This window comes from Protopterus annectens, chromosome 14.part0, assembly GCF_019279795.1.
Source record: "Protopterus annectens isolate FY-2018-M chromosome 14.part0, PAN1.0, whole genome shotgun sequence".
Taxonomy (NCBI): domain Eukaryota; kingdom Metazoa; phylum Chordata; order Ceratodontiformes; family Protopteridae; genus Protopterus; species Protopterus annectens.
Window position 1 is genome coordinate 816,489,835 of NC_056748.1, and position 18,257 is coordinate 816,508,091.

The 18,257-nt window shown below is 38.7% G+C and overlaps 1 protein-coding gene across 1 annotated transcript in view; it reads left to right on the forward strand.

The window, feature by feature from the left end:
• Positions 1 to 18,257, forward strand: part of INA (internexin neuronal intermediate filament protein alpha) — a 176,920-nt gene that overhangs the window by 111,231 nt on the left and 47,432 nt on the right. The window lies entirely within an intron of this gene.

Here is an 18,257-nt window from a genome sequence, read left to right on the forward strand (position 1 = left end):
GTAAACTGGATAATTATTAGATAACAATTTAGTCTTGTTTTTATTCTAAAATATTCCATGTCTCATGCATTGTTTTTTAAGATTTGGTATCTATATACATTTTAAAATACCTTAGACAAGTTAACTGTTGACATTCAATCCTGGCCCATGCTAGATTTGTTTGGGAAGTTCTGAAAATTAAATAACTAGCATATAATTTTTGCAAGCTTGCTAAGATAACAGTGAACCAGACTCAATATGGGTGAATTCAGAACTAATAAGCATGGCCAGTAATTCTTCTAGCATCTACGTACCTCTTTGTTCTAAAATGTTATACCATTCATACATCATTTAGGATCTGTTTAGTACACTTGAGCAAGCCAGGATAAGCTCAAGTCAAGTCTGCGCTCAATTTAAAGCTAGGCTTAAGCTCACAGTAGGCATAAATAATCGGTCAAGAGCTGAACTCGGAATTTTATATAATCAAAATTCTTTCCATCAGTCTTTCTCAGAGCCACTCATATCCAGAAAAAAACAAATCCTAAGTCTTATCTCCACTCATATCCAGAAAAATAAAAAAAAAAATCGTAAGTCTTATCTTATTCAAGCGAGGGTTACTGTAACAGTGTCTGTAATATTTGAGTTTGTTCTCTTTTAGCATTTCATTTTCCAAATAGTTTTTCAGTAATGGCTGTTGTTCTTGTGAAGACCAGCACAGATTTAATGCAGCTGACATAAATGGTTCAAGACATCCTCTTATATCATGTTGTTCTTTACTCTCTTTATTTTTCTCTAAATACTCTTAATACCACTGGTGCCTCAGTTGCACCAGAACAAATAATTGCACAGCAATTGATATTACCTTTGATGCGCAGCTTTTATAAATGTTGTTTTAGCTATAATGGACACCTTTGAAAAAAAATCTTAAGGAGATCATGCAACTGTCAAGTGGAGCATCCATCAATTTAACCTTAATATAATCTGGCAAAGGCTGGTAGACAGAGGCACAGTATACTAACCTCGAAAAAGGGCATAGCAAAATTCATTTAAAATGGGTGGCGAAAGCCAAACACACTCTGGCTAGGCTTATAAATGCCCTAGGGCAGATAGCCTAGTATGAACCTATGAACCTATGAACCTATATCTTCTGAGCAAGTGTAGCAGTAGTGGGCTATAGCATCAGATGACTACCTCTCCCAGTGCTTGTTCTTCTTACTCCTTGACCATAATGTTTATGACTGTGGACATTGTTTAAGTAAATAACTAGGTTAAGAAGTGTTAGGGCCCTTTGCTATTCTTTAACTGAGAAAGTTTTAAATCTATGAAGAAAACAGCAAAGAGAAGGTATTAACGAGATCTCGCACATGAAATGTGAAAGTCTTCAAGAAAAGGAAGTATCCAAGAGTTATGATTGCAGTTAAGAGTTGTAGCAGAATCCATGGAGGAAATTATATTGGTTATAGATCTTACCCACAACAGAGACTTACTGCTTGGTTTAAAGTACTTTAAAATTTCCTTCCATATCACTGTTGCAGTATGCTTCACTAAATGGATCTCCTGTCAAGCCCAGTGTCTGGTCATTATACCAAAGTATTAAGTTTTCAGGGATATCATACTTTACACATATGCTCCCCGCTCACAGAGAAGGGCATAAAGGTGACATACAGCTGTACCTACATCAGGGCTTCTTTGTCGTCAGACCAGACGTCATCTTCAATCATCATCCTGAACGCTCCTTCATTTGTGCTGGTTACCAAGCCATTTTCAGATAAGTGCCCCATTGGGGGGGTTTTCTTCTCTTGTTTTTTCTTTTGGTTTGCTAGTTTACATGTCATCCAGAAAGGGAAAATGTCAGTATGGTAGACAGATTCGCAATAAGGACCATCACAAGCAGTGTCTTTTTTGCTTGGGTGCTTCTCGATACCATACTAAGAGCCCAGTTTGTCAAGTATTTGTCCCTAAGACCCTTCATAGTCATCTCTCTTCATTGTCTATCTACCTGCAGTACCAGTGTCTTAAGTTGTTGGCACAGGGTGTGATGGTGAAATCCTCCTGTCCTGAGGGTCATCTGTCTGCTAAGAAGAAGGCCAAAAAAATTAGGTTGGATACAGCTGCTGTACCACCTCCCACGAAAGTCTCTCTCAACTGTGGTGAAAGCCCAGAAGATCATACAATTGTTTCATTGGATTCCTCTGCAGCGGCTGCATTGGAAGTTGTCATGGATCTGGCTTCTCGCATGTCCTTGGTGGTTCAACAAACATCCATTGCAGATGTTGAGGGGGAACCTCGGCTGAACATATCCGAGGCACTGAGGGGCATTCTGCAAATTCTTGTTTGGGAGGAGATTCCCACTACACTGATTGAATGTTGGCAAGGGTCCGAACCTCCTAAAGTCTTTAAGGCTGATGTCCCTTTAAAGAAGAAGCAAAAAACTAAACATATTTCTCCTGCTCGCAGAAATCCCCAGTGTGAATGGCCGGAGTTTACACAGGGGTTGTTTAATGCACATACGGCCTTGCAGCCTCCTCTGGGATTTTTTGTTCTTGTTACCCCCCCCCAGTCATCTACTCCACTTAAGAAGCCTAGGGAGCAGGACTCTTCTGATGGAGACTTGGATTCTGGAAAAGAGTCCTTGGCTTACCCATCTTAAATTCCTTCTCCTTTGGACTATGGTTCTTAGGAGGATTTCATTAGTCCAGATTCTCCATTTGAGGACCTTTCTTTTTCAGATACTATCTCTTGTATGATGCAGTCTTTTAAATGGGACTGTACTCAGGTTTCTGACATTTAGAAGAGTTATTATGAACTCCTTCAGATGGAGTCTTCAAGCCCTCTGCTGTCCCTCCAGTCTTAACTGTCATATTAGACACCTTTTCAGCAGCTTCTCAGACTCCTGATTCCCTGCCCCCAGCTTCTAAAAAGCCTGACAGGTTTTATAAGGTACTTGATTACTGTTGAGTTTTTATACAGATGTTCTTCTGCTGACCCCTCTGTTGTGTCTCTCTTTCTTCTGACAACCCTGCCAAGCTCTGCCTTCTACTAAATTGCTTCCTTCTGACAAGGAGAGTAGGGCCATGGAAAGGCTGGGCAAAAAGGTGTATACTGCTGCTGCCCTGGTCTTTCAGGCTATTAATTATCAGACCCATATGACCAAGTATGTCTTCGCTGTTCTTTCTCAGGCCTATCAGATTATCTTTGACCTTCCTGATTCTGAGGGAAAGGTTTCCGCCCCCACTTTGTTGGATTCCTCCTCTCAAGTGGCTTGTCATTCTATTAAATGTAGTTATAATGAAGCTGATACATTTTCTAGAGCTGCTGCCTTTGCTTCTGTGTTGAGGTGTTACTCTTAGCATCACATCCAGCCTTTGCCAGATTATATTAAGGTTAAAGTGATGGATGCTCCCCTTGATAATAAAAATCTTTTTGGTTCTGCAGCTACTGAACTTTTTAAGTCCCTGCAAGAAAAGGGCAAGGCATATTTTTGTTTCCCCATTCCTAAATTTCAGAGAAATTATCCTTCTAAGCCTGCCTTTGTGCGTAGACAGTCTCTTCCCCTCCCAAAGGTTAAAAGGGATTGAGACAGGCTCCTCCTGCTAAGTCTACTCAGACTGATACTACTCAGAAGTCTCCTTTTCCAGACAAGCCAGGTTCTGTCTGACTGTCATGTTCCCTGCATCCTAAGGCAGATTTTTTATGTCTCTTCATCTCTCCTGTCCTAATTGGTTAAGGATCACTCAGTATTCTTGGGTTCTGTCCATCATCTGTCAGAGATACTTCATGTTGTGGAAATCCCTTCCTCCTTTTCTGGGTATTCCCCAACCTCCTCAGGAATAGCTGCCCTTTTTTCAGATGTACTTCAGGGCTTTTTGTTTCAAGGTACCATCCAAGCAGCTTCTGCTCATCAGAAGGGGAAGGGGTTTTATTCCGGAATGTTTTTTGTCTCCAGGAAAGAAGACACCTGGAGGCCTATTCTGGATATTTCCCAGCTCAACACCTTTCTGAAAATCTCTTATTTTTGGATGCTCTCCCTTTGGACTCTATTTCCCCTTCTTCTTCTCCGGACTTTCCTGGTCTTTCTGGATGTCAAGGATGCTCATCTTCACATTCCTATTCATCTCTGTTTCAGGAAATATTTACGTTTCTCTGTTTCTTCCTTGCATTTTCAGTTCTCTGTTCTACCTTTTGGCCTTTCTACTGCACCAAGGGTTTTCACCAAATGCCTTGCTCCTGTGATTGCTTTTGCAGAATGGGGGTGATACAAATCTTTCCTTACCTGGATGACCTGGTCATTCAGGCTTCCTCCCCAGAGACATTTCTTCAGCACCTTTATTATGCTATGTGCCTCTTGCAAAGCCTAGGTTTTATGATAAATTTTCAGAAATCCTTCCTGACTCCCTCTCAGGATCATGTTTTATCTAGGTGGCAGACTCCAGAATACTCCCATGCTGGCTTCCCTGCCATCTCCCAAGGATCTTGTTCTAATTGCCTTTATTTAGCCCCTTTTTTCTCAGTTATGGACAGAAATGTCTGAGGGCTCTGGGATTTATGGCTTCCACCATTCCATTGCTTCCTCTAGCCAGACACCATATGAGGAAGCTACAGGGGTTCCTAAATAACTACAGCTCCATCACTGTCATCTTTTAGACTTTCTAGTACCTCTTTTTCCATGCCTCAAGCTAGAGCTTCACTGGTGGATTCATCAGCTGTCCCTCAACCCAGGGCTTCATTTTCAGCCCTCAGTTCCTTCTCAGAAACTTTTCAGACATGGGTGTGTTGCTTCCTTTGGCTCTGTCAAGGTGCAGGGTCTCTGGCCCATTCATCAGAGGTCAGACGAGATCAACATCAAAGAGATGAGAACTCTCCTTCTGGCCTTTCAAGTCTTTCATTCCCTTTTTCTTCGAGGGCCTCTCAAAATTTTTACAGACTGTACCATAGTGATATGGCACAGCAAGAAGCAAGGGGGACATGGCCATACCTCCTGTGCAGACTAGCTCTTCAGTTTGGGTTCTAGCTTTCCAATAGCAGGTGATTCTTCAGGTTGTTTATATTCCTTCAGAGAAAAACATTGTGGCAGATTCTTAGACCAGGTCCATAACACAGGCTCATGAATGGATGCTTCACAGAGATGTGTTTTTGGACATTGTCCACCAGTGGGGTATTCCTCAGGTAGACCTTTTTGCCTCCCCTCTAAACAAACAACCTCCTCTTTTTTGCACCAGAGTCTCAAGCCCTCTAGCCTAGAAGGGGTGAATGCTTTATCTTTTTCTTGGAATGGCAAGTTTTTTTACGTCTTCCCTCCCACAAAATCTTGTTGGTGACTCCCTTTTGGCCTAGACAGTAATGGTTTCCTCTTTTTCTGCATCAGCTCAAGGGCAATCACTACAAATTACCTCACAGGGTAGACATATTCATACAAGACAAGGAGTCTCTCATCCATCCTCACTTGTCCACTCTTCACCTGCCACTGTGGGTGATAGAGTTTTGATCCCGTTTACGCTCCTTTTTTCTGAGGATGTGCTTCATGTTTTGCAGGAAGCCAGGAAACCCACTATCAGGAATTTCTATATGTCTAAATGAAAGAGATTTTCTCTCTGGTGCCTTGCTTGTAACTAGGATCCTCTTTCTGTAGAGATTCCTCTGGTTCTCTCTCTCTCTCTCTCTCTTATTTGTGTGAATTGCTCCATGCTGGGTTGGCACATTCTTCAGTTAAAGCTCACCTTTCAGCTATTTCTGCTTGTCTGCCTTTGACTCCCCCTTTGGCCTCTAGGTTCCTGATACCTTAATTTGGTTCTTGAAAATTTGACTCAGGCTCCTTTTGAGTCTGCAGCTTCAGCTTCCTTGCGGCATCATACATGGAAGACTGTTCTTCTTTTGGCCCTTACGTCAGCTAAGAAGGCATCTGAGCTTCAGGCCCTTCTGGCTATTCCTCCATTTTTAGTTTTTCATAGGGACAGGGTGTCTCTTTGTACTAATCCTTCTTTTATGCCCAAGGTGGTTAATGAATTGTCTCTTAATCAGTCTATTAATTTGCTCACATTTTTCCTTTTCTGCAGTCTGCTAGTGAGAAGGTTCTTCACACCTTGGATTTGTATAAACAGCTCAGGTGTTATTTGGATAAGACTAAGGCCTTTCAAACATTTGAACAATGCTTTATTTCTTTTTGTCCTAGAGCTCTAGATTTGGCTGTTTCTAAGCAAACCATTTCTTCATGGCTTTCTATGGCCATTTCTTTTTGTTGTTCCTTTCATGAGAAAAGCCTTAGTGCTTATGTAAATGCTCATTCTACCAGGGCTGTGGCTTCCTCTGGTGCTTTTTTTCAAAGGCTTGGATACTAATTCTATCTCAGAGGCTGCTACTTGGTCCTCTGTCCATACCTTTACTAAGTATTACAAATTGTATGCTATTTTCAGAGTAAGAGCTGGCTTTGCTAGTGCTATCATGCATGGTTTTCTGGAGGGTCCTTCTGGGGACTTCCTCCTCCCAAATTTCCTCTTGAGATTTTGTACTCTCCCTTTAGTGAAAACGACTGCAACGGTGATATGGAAGGACATAGTACAGTTGTGTAAAATCTTACCATGATAGTAGATGTCCTTGTCTTCACTGTTGCAGTATTCCCTCCCTCCCTCCTCTCCCTTCTTTCTACTATTTCTTTGTCCTTCTGGATGCACATGTTCTTTCTTTTCTCCTTGGACTGTTGTTCCATCTGGGACTATTCATTTCTGAGGTAGGTACATCCATACGTCACCTTTATGCCCTACGCCATGAGCAGGGAGGATACTTGTGATGTACGATGTCCTTGAAAACCTAAGGCTTTGGTATACTGGCTGGACATTAGGCTACCCTTGATAGGAGATCCTTTTAGTGAAGAACACTGCAGCAGTGAAGAGAAGAACATCTGCTGTTATGGTAAGATTTTACACAACTCTACTTTCTTGCACTTGCATTTATAATCAATCATGTAAAGTAAAGCAGGCTCCTACATTGATGCTTACCTCTGTCAACTTTACAGGTTTTTTCAGAGGTCAGAAAAACTCTTTATCTGGACTGCATGGTTGTGGAACAACCTTTTTCCATAACAGTAGCAGAGGCTTCTACTACAATTTAGCAAGTATAAAGTCTCCAGTGTTATCCATGCATCCATTGATAGAAAGCTCTTGAAGAAACAATCATTTAATGTTGCTTAATAGCAGCCTCAGGAACCTATTCCTGTAATCATACTTACTTTGGTGTTATTTGTCTATCACAGGTCCTTAGTAATGAAAAGCAAATATAAGAGAAGCCCTTCTTCTTTATCTTCTGACAATGACTAATGATTTCATTCCACTCTGATACATGTCCTTCAATGTGATAACTCTGACTCAAGGACACCTCATCACAATCATTTGGCTTTTCACATCAAGATACAGCTTTTAATGCATGGCTTTATGTCACAAAGACATACAACACTGGATGTCATTCCGACAACTGGGGTTTGCTTTTTGGCACCAACACTGGAAGAGTCATGCAGGCAGGGAGCAGGCAAGGTTGCATGCACTTAGGGGAATACCTGGCAAGTGCAATTTCCCTGAAGAAAAGACTGAGAAAAGTACTTCCTCTACTTTGGGGTTGGTGGGTAGAGCTGCTTGATGGCAATGCCACTTAGAGAAGTGAAGGAATATCCATCATAGGCAGCCCATTGTATGGCCTCTTCCTTCACACAGCCAAGTATTTGCAGGGAAGTTAGGTTTGCAAAAACAAGAAAGCTCCTCAAACCACCCTGATGGCTACTTAAATGACGGCCCCTCCCAGCTGAATTTCATCCCTTGGTTAAGATGGACTGAATGGATAAATTGGCTGAGAGGGCCATGCACGCACGCATGCACACATATAAATATATATATATATATATATATATATATATATATATATATATATATATATATATATAGAAGCACTGCAGACAACTTTCATTCCACATGGTGCTTTCCCTCTAACCATGTTAGGACGTGGTTAACCATTACATTTAGAAATGCATATTTTTATATTAATGTTAAACAGTTTTATATCCCATACTGAGGTGTAAGCCAACTTCTGGATGATGTTTGGAGATCTGACACTTTGAATGTAAACAGAACAGTCCAGACGTTTTGTCAAGATTATCAGAACATTTAAAAAAAAACATTCTCCCTTTATGAACTATATATTGTAAGTAACTACTGGATAAGTCAGAAAACACCTAGCAACAACTCAGAAAATATGGTGAAATATTTGGCAAGCCATCAAAAGAAAATTTTTTGGAACAAGTGATGTATTCTCTACAATCTTAGAATTCTACTAATTAAAGTATATGGCATATTTAGTACACTTGTGTGGCTACGTATACATAGTCTAGCATTACTTAGTTTTGTTTTCGATAATTCATGTTTTTATAACTGTTATAATTTATTATAATATAATAGATTAAATAGAATGGGGGTCATTTAAATTGCTATGGATTCATCCTTAGTTGCTTGTCTTCTGTAATATCCTTGACTACAGAAACTCTCCAACAAGGCTATAATCTTCAATCAAAGTTTTTAATAGTTACAAATTATGACACCTACATAAAATTTAACTATGTTTTTGTGTAAGACCCTACTTGTAGCAGCAATGCATTTATGCATGCTAAACCAATTCCCTTTTTCTCTTCCTGGTCTATTTTTATAACAGAATTTTTTGACCGGTATTTAATGCTTAATTAAAACCAGTGGTCCTGTATGACTATAGATACCATGCCTGTACAAGTCTGTCCCATTTTGTAAGTTCCTTATCATCAAGACATAGTTCTAACCAGTCAGAGGAGCAACTTTCACTAATAAATACTGCATGAAACAAGTAGCTCTGTCCTGTAAACAGACCCAGAAGCCAGCTTTGCTGAGATAATCTACAGGGAACACTGCTTAACTCATTATTTTATGGCTGTTTCACTGGCTGAATCATTCAGTGTAGCTCAGCCTACATTCTCCTTGAATCAGCCAACATCATTTTTATGCTATTTGTGTTTCCTAACATCTTCTGCAACTTAAATGTTAAAATAATAAAAAAAATTGATGCATATTAGCATTTCTATCCTTCTTGTGCCCAAATAATTTTAGAAATTAACTCAACTATCAGGACATTTTTCCACATTTTTCCACTGCATTAGGTTTCAGCACTTACTAATCTAGTAGTCTTTCAATCTATCTACTAAAGGAAATATTTTACTTTCACCCTAGATGCATTCATGCAATAAGGTAATACTATAGATTGTGTTATATCACCAACATGTGAATTATCACAGTAGTTTCTTTTCTCTGAAGAAAAATGCTTGTCTGCATCTTACTATACAGTCTTATGTCTCTGCCTCACAGTATGGTCTTTTACTTGGAAATTATAACTTGCCTTTACAAGCCATTTTGTCATACATATGCTGCAGCATATATTCTACTTATGTCTTCACTTAAAACAATATGCTGTAAACAGATCATGGGTTAATCACTACTCCTACTATAATACAGGCAATACAAAAACCCTCCTCCTCCCAAGGGTAACTAAGTACTGCTTTGGAATCAACCCAAATATTATAATTTACTGTAACAGTGACTCTCCATGAAAATGTAGTAAAGGTGTATGAGATACATAACATATCTTCAAGAAATGGTCAAAGGAATTGGCATGCGGTCTTTACCTCACACATACAAGATACAGAGTTTGATTCTAAACTCTGGTGATTGGCTAGCTTGCAATAATCTGCAGACTAATAGCCTAGTATTTACCAATGAACCTAAAACTTACCTCCCTTCTTCCCCCTTGTTGGGACTCTACATATTTACTTTTATTATTTAATTATGGCAATTGTTTCAAAATATCCTTTACTGGTAGCTTATAAACATATTCTTACACTGATGCATTTTCTGTTACGTGGAATAAATGAATGTTTATTGTTGAAATGTGCTGTATATGTACTTGCATAAATTACAAATTAATGTATTGCAGATGCTAGTGAGCACGGGAGCTTTTTTAATTGCATTTCTTGGCACCCTATGGAGCAGACTATCAGCTACCACTGATACTTTCTCTTGATTCGGATGCAGGGGGTAAACTCTAACCCTTGAACTTAAGCAAGTATTTTTCCCACTGCCAAAGAGAAGATTGAAGCATAGCAGTGCAGCACCGTGCTTGCAGCCATAGGGATATTTTGTTTCGTGCCTCACCCCCACATCTGATGTGCACTGATAAAAGGCCATTAAGGCTGAGGACATCTGTCTTTGTGTGCCTCAGTATTTATAAGATTAAGATGTATACCCCACTAATATCACCACTGGGAATGTCATCCTTTACATCTAATCTTTGATCAAACAAAGCACAATATGGAATATGTAAGGTAGTCTCACATCACCACCAGCAGTGCTTACATATATGAGCCCTACATTGGTCCTTACAGAAAGATAATTACTTCTGAGACAGATCTATATGGCAATAGATAGAAGATGGTAAACTCAAGTGGTATAATTTATTATTGCAATGACCTCACTTTCAGTATCTGCCTTTTCGACAAGCACTTTACATGAAACCGACATTTGCTGTTGGTTAGCTGGTTATTGTCAGGCAGTGTAGCACCACTGCTGTGCTGGGGAAGCCTATTTTTATTGGATGTTTTTATTGGTGCAGGTTCTTTTTGACAAAAATAAATTCAGTAGTGGGAAAAGAGTAGAGGAAGTAGTCTGCGTAAGTGGCAGGGCTAGTTGAAAGAGGTATAGTACTGACAATAACTGAATATTTGATAAATCCAAACCAGAAAATGCATCTCACTTTATCAGTCTGTCAAATGGACTGTGAAGTAAGTTACTGTTTTTGTGAATGGTTTTGGAAGCCATCTTCTTCCTAACTGTCACTTAATCACTTCATGTGCTAGTAATTGTCAGATGTTTGCTGTTCCATCATCATAACCATGAATTTGGGTAGTTTTTTGTATTGTTTTGCTTTGTTGTAACCGTTACATCAGATATGGTTTCACTTAACACTTACTAATCTAGTACTTTTATTGTCTACTGTTTAATTCCGATAGAATATTTTAGACAAAAGTGAGGTTAGTTCACAGCTTCCCTACAGTAGAAAAAAAAATAATTTTACTGGTAAGAAATAAACAGGCCAAGTGGTCAGACCAAGTGGCAGGGCTGGTTTAAAACATTAAAATAATGTGGCTATTTGAATACTTGATGAAGCCTGTCCTGTGATAGACTGGAGTCCCTTCCAGAATTAGATCTATGTTTTATACTACCTGAGTGCCAGGGATAGGCTTTGACTTCTAACTGAAAATATATGTCTCAGTGAAATAGTGACAAAGAGCTAAACATAAACATTTCTTCCATGTTCTCATTCTGACATCTGAAATATGAAGTAGGCTACCAAGCTTTTATGAGTGGTCTTGGAAAGTAGTTTCTGTCAACTCTTTCATAATCATAAATATGTTTTGTTTGTTTCAGGATAAAACACCAAATTTGGTTTCAGGTTACACTGTTGACTAATAGCGCTGAGCTTTTATTTTCTTCTGCTTTATTCTAATTGAATATTTTAGCTAGAAGTTTACTTCAAAGCTTTTAAGGCCATGGAGTCCGTATCCAAGCTACATCTCCAGTATTTTAAGTTTAATGCTACATATTTGTCCTTTAAAGATTAAGCTTCTTACGGTATTTCTTATATGGCATATGCCTGAAAGTATAGAGGATTAGCATACCTATGTCTTGCCCGTCAGCTGAATGTGACCAGTTTAATGAATCTGTCGCAAGGAACTTGTCATCAGAAGGAATGTTTTGAGTATTTTTAAGTTTGTTTTTTTATACTACAATTTTCTGAACAATTGCAGTTGCTTACTTCTCCTGATAAAAATTGATTGTTGATTTTCTTTTTTTTTTTACCAGAGTATCGCCAAGGATGAAACGGGTTTAGTGAGACAGTGCTACAGATTACCATTTTTGTAAAATTATCCATATTTGTGTTTTTAGTTTTGAGTCCATTACTTCTCAGTTGCTATTTTTGTATTTCTGCTAGTCTTGCATCCTCATAACAAATTGATTTGCAGGTGTTTAATTATAATTATACAACAATCCCCCGTTAATATTCCAAAACGTGCACGCTGATTGGTCAGCGTGCATGTTGTAAATCAGACTTATACTAATGGAAACAGGTCCGGTCGCCTGGACTTTTTCCATTAGTATAAGTCTTTTTTTTTTTTTTTACAGCAACGGAGAACACAAGATCTCTGTTGCTTTTTAGAAACTGTCTCGCTATGTTAAAGGAGTTTAACATAGCGAGACACCTTTAAAAAAAGTAACGGAGATCTTCCTTGATCCGTTGCTTTTTTTAAAGCTGTCTCGCTATGTTAAACTCCTTTAACATAGCGAGACAGTTACTAAAAAGCAACAGAGATCTTGCTTTCTCCGTTGCTTCCACCCACAGCTCTGATGTACTGCGTAAGCATACACATGTGCAGTACATCAGAACTGCCACAGAATACCAGACAGCTGCAGAAGGGCAGCACGGAGGCATTATATAATGCCATTATTTAAGAAAAGTAAGTATTTTATTTCTTAAATAATGTCATTGTATAATAGCAATAACCCACTTCTGGGTGTGGGTAATGCTGGATTTACCCTCGTGACCAAACTACACCAACCGTGGGTAAATCCAGCATTACCCACACCCAGGCATGGGTTATTGCTAAACTATCTGTTTCATCACTTTTACGGAGTTCACTGATAGTGAATATTGTTATAGTGTTGTTCTTCCATTATTGCCAAGAACTAGAGAAAACAAGATGTTGTTGCTTTTTTTTCTGTTAGAGAAACCCCACCCTTTGACTTCTCTCCATTACCTGATGAAATTTACAGGCTTTCTCATGTACTGAGATAGTATAGAAGGCAGCAGGGTCCATCTGTGAAGTAGATCTGACTGTATGGGCATGAGTGTATAATTCTGGCTTAAATAGTAGGTGGAATTCCCAGGTCATCCCCATGTAATGTTGACAAGTAATGTGGTTTCCTTCCAAAAAATATTATTATTATTAGTTGACAAAATATTTATTATTTATTTATTTACTGACATTTGATTACTGGGAAAGTCCAACCGGGTAGAAGCTCATTTTCATTCAGCGGAGGCCCTGGGAGAAAAGCCCCAAATTATTAAAAAAATTCTAAGAACAATAATTTTACAAAATATATTTTTTTCTAATTGCATAACACTGCATGTTCATTAAAAATGGCAAAAGTGAAACAAAGTTTAAAGCTGTGGAGTAAGACTACTAAGCTAAACAACTGGAAAGAAAACTCATCTGGTATGTTACCATGTTATGATATAAATAACTAAATGACAACTGTAACAGAACATAATAAAATATAATAATTGTAATGAAGTGTCTGACTGACATATTTTCTTCAATAAACTGTGGAAAAAATTAAAGTGAAGTCTTTATTTCATGTATTTTCTAAAAATACTGTTTTACTATTTTTGACAGTAATTGCATTTTAAATGCATGTCAAAGGTACCCATTTAACAAATTACTTCAGTATTCTTTCTTCTACCTTCACTTCAGGAATCTTGTTACAAAAATGTTATTTTCTACCTGTGACTGCATCTGAATTGTAAGCTACAGATGAAGTGTCAAAATACCTATTTAACTAGCTAAAAAAAGTTTTTGGCAGACATGTTCTCTAGACAGTCTGTTAAAAGCATACCTTGCCTATGAAGTTGGATGTCTTCACAATAAAACTGCTAGTACTGGCACATGAAAGACCATAACTAAACTGTAGTAATATATATGCAAAATATTTAAAAAAAAACTGTCTTTGTTGCAGCCCATATAAAGCAGAATCTGTCTGGTGAGTATATATAAAATTGCATATTGTCATCGGTATGGAACATATTCATTATGTTTTGGTGAAATATGGTACACAGTGCTGCATTCACTTATTGTTGATCTCAGCCATGTTTTTAGATGTGGAAATACACAGAAACAACTGGTATTATTGGCCTGGCCCTCCTTAAATGGGGAGGCAACATTTAAAGTGAGTACTGGCAAGGTGGAAATGATGGAACAGCTCATTTGCCTCGTAATTCCTGTGATACTGCATTGCCAATAGCTAGAAGTGACAGAGCAAGTTTACCTGGGGAACGGTGTGTAGGTAAGAAAAATATTTATTTCATCTCAGTAGAGAACAGGAGATTTAACACAAGCTAGTTCTGAGAGCTCAGAGAGGTCGAACAACAGGAAGTTTCAGAATAATAAATACTGAACAGCCCCCTTTCCTTCTGCTGTGTAACTAGAAGTGTGGAGCAGATTTTGTAGAGGTGTGACTGGGTCTAGGCTAGTGATGGTGAACCTTTTGGGCTCAGTGTGTCAAAAATTCGGAAAATGCCTATCATGATCCTGTTGGCATGTCACCCCGCTCCCCAAACAAAAGAGAAACAATTCTTTATATATATTAATTTATTTAAAAAAAAATACAGCCCAATCATGTGTGCTGCTATGCATTATAAAAGTAAAAGAAAAATCAGGGACTTACAATAGGGAAAAGAATATGCACACTGATGATTGGGCTTAAAATAGTGCACCAAAAAATTACCCTACTTTTAATAGTAATTTGAATTGAACTGTAAAAAATATGGAACACGTTGCATTTGATTTGATTAACATCAATGAATGACTTGTTGAATTTTAATAGATAAGTGCAGGGTCACATATTTCTTGTATTTTTGTTCATTCAGTTTCTCTGGTAACTCGGGTGTTGGTGAATGCTGGTGTGTCACCCAAAATGTCATAGAGTGTCACCTTTGACACGCATGTCATAGGCTCGCCATCACTGGTCTAGGCTGAGAGAGGCAAACAGCCAAGGTGAAACAGTTTCAAGTTTGGAAATGTATCCAAAGAGCCAAGTCAGGTACTGAAAGAAAGATGTGAGCATTGCATGCTGAATTTAAATCAGCTACATAAAGGTAAGAAATGTTTGTTCTTTACATATTTCAAGAAAGAGGGAGAATGAATCAAAAACAGACACCTTTTTATCTATTCTTATTAATAAAATGGAAATAATAAATATAAACATTACAGAAAAATCTTTAATTTTGTTGAATAATAAAATGTACAGAAAGTCAACTACTGGGCTTTGGAGGACAGTAAGTAACAAAAGCCAGAATCATTGTAAGGAAACTATCAAACATAAATTATGAAAATTGCTGCCTTTAAAGCATGATATAAATTAACTCATTGCCTGCCATTGCAATGGCATTTAAACGTGCAAGAAATAGTGCATTAAACTGGTAAGTATAAATAGCTTCCAGCTTCCAAAGTTGTTTAAATTTTGATATCCTCTTGGAAAATGCCTGAAAACCTTTAACACCACAGAATCTGAAATATTTTAAATCTGAATAATTCCATTATAAAAATGGAAGCCTATATTTTTTGCATATACATTCAAAATGGCTTATCTGCATTTCTGTTTTCAGTGTTTCAGCTTACTTTTAGTCTTTCCAGCATTTCAGTATATACATACATAGGGGAGCCCCACTGAATTTAGTACACCAGCTGTGTCACAACTAATAAAAGTCCAAAATCCAGTTATTTAAGTTTGCTTCTTTCACAGTATGTACATTTGTGCAAATGCCTCATTAGCCACACATTTATAGCTTCCTTAATGTGTTGAACATCACCTTAGTGAACCATTGTTGGCAGAAAAATCTGTGTACTAGTATCTCTAAGCTGTTTAAAGTGAATGCTGGGCAGCATTTCATAGACTTCTTAATGGCAGATCTGCATAAGATGATCTTTAAGGACCACATTCATGAACATCCACATTTTGGAAATGTGTTTTCATGCTGTATAAAATCAGTTTAAGCCTAGAAGTGCAGTCAGTTTACTCATTTTTTTTCTGCTCACTTAATTTAGCCATGTCTCACTGTCTCCCTGCAGTTTATAATTTACTATATTCTCTGAAATTGTAAACAGTAGGGCTCTGTGTACACAAGAAACTTCATTAATAAAGGACTGTAATGTTCTTCCTATCTGTTCTCTTTAACAAGTTTCACTCTTTGCATACATTTCGTGAAGTTATTGCCTTGGATAAAAATAAGCATGCACATCATTTTACAAATCACGGCACACACGTGTTTGTAAAAAATAGCCACAGCCATGTATATACTATGCCAAATCAAGTTAGATATCAAATCAGTGCCAGATCACAAGTTAATGCCAATCAAATAAATGCAGATATACGCAAAGGGCAGAACTTGGAAGAAAGTCAAATCCAATCAACCAGGCCATAACATACCACCATAGTCCCAGTCAATGCTCAGCTGAAGGGATCTACAGCCAAACACTGACATTTCCCTATCATCTTTCAGTCAGATACCAGTGGCTGAAAGGAATTTGCCACTTGCAGGACACCAGGCTGTGACCCCCAGCCTGCCCGCTACCCCATAGGGTGTCCCACCCACAGAAGGGCCAAGCTGTCCTAGCCTGCACCCCTCTCCAAGCCAAGCACACTCCTTTGGAGTTTTAGTTTTCTAAGTCTGCCCTGCCACCACAGTAAGATTGGCTTACCCTACATGCCATCTTTTCCCCAAAAACATCTGCCAACTTTGTTATTCCTTCTTTAAGGTTTTTCTATAAATAACTTTGTTCCTGAATGTGACAAGTGACCTCCATTCACTTCTGTACAGTTCTGGTGAACTGATATTAGTGTGGTGCGGTACTCAATCCCCTAGTTCTCTTACCTGTTGTCCAATGAATCTTTTGGTCAACTTCCTAGCCTTTTCACTGTTCTCACATTATTTGCTCCTTACTGAACTGGTCTTGGAAATATAACTGACTGCACACACTTAATGTTCAGCCAAATCCGTCTGATCTGCCATTGACAAATTTTATTTTTTGAGGTACAGCGATGGGCTACTTGTCACATCATTCCCCCTCTATGTAATACAATTAAACTTGGCTCAGGTAATGACTCAGAATACTCTGTTAAAGCTGCTAGCAGGTGCCACCACTGCATTCCTCTCTTTCCCAGCCAGTGAACCCACATTTCTTTCTCTTTGAAACCCAGGTTCCAGCCAGATTCACCCAATTCTCTGGCCACATGGTACATGAAAGAATGCCTCAGAATCAACACCTCTGTCAGCTGCTTTATGATACTTACAAAAGAGAATTCTGATTAGTCATCATGATCTGACATATCTCCTGTAAGCTTGCAATCTCTGACCTAAGCGCAGCACCTCAATTTCTGATGCCCATTTGTGTGGGTATGTGATGCGGCTCCTTTTCTGAAAGGAATGAGTTCTTAACTTGTTAATGTCAAGACCCAGCCTTGCTATGGCTTTTTCAGGGCTGCCCTGAATTGGTAACTAGATAAGGGAGTACAATCTCTGTGACACAAGAGCAGTGCATCACCACTCAGACTCAGTCATCACCTGGTATTTCATAAGTCATCTAACTATGTCCCCCCCTCTATCCTTTGGAGGCTTGAGCTTCTGCCATACTCCTTTCCTAGCTAGTCCATTTTACTCTTCATCACATGAACTCCTACCCTGTCAGCCTCTAGCTTAATATCACTGAGTGCTAAAACCCATGGAGGGTTGTCACTCATATTGCACTACAGTATCTCAGATATCCAGAATGAGCCACAAAATGCTATTAAATATGCTGTCTGAAACAGCCACAGTTCATACTCCGAACTCCATACCTCGCACATAACTATAGCCATGCAGAATTAGTCGGGTTGATGGACTGATGCACATCTGCTCTCCTGACCTCCATTCTTACCCAATATTGGAGCATATTTCTAATTGCACATGCTTGTGTGGTGTCCTCCCACCCTTGCACCCTTTGGTATCAACTAATTGGTGCCAACTGTGAACCAGGACTTCACCTAGACATACTCAACTTTTTAAAACTAAAAATATAACTTAATAGCTGTAGTTTACATAATGGCCATTTTGCTTGCCACCCTGCATCAGCCCTTGTTTCTATAAAATGGACAAAACATTTCTTATACCATACTCGTGTAGTTGGATGCAGTGCTTTCTCTATGATGTCTCACGTCCATTTCTCATCATGTCCAAAAGGTGTTGTGGAAGCCTGTAAGGCACTGGGTCTGCTGCTGGCAACAATTGCCTGAACATGTCCCACTGAAAATAAGAAAGTGAGTCTGCAATAGCATTCTCATTCATAGAATAAGCTGTGCTCTGAACGTTTTGTTGTGTTGCCTGCATTTCTGTACAAACTGGGGTGTTTT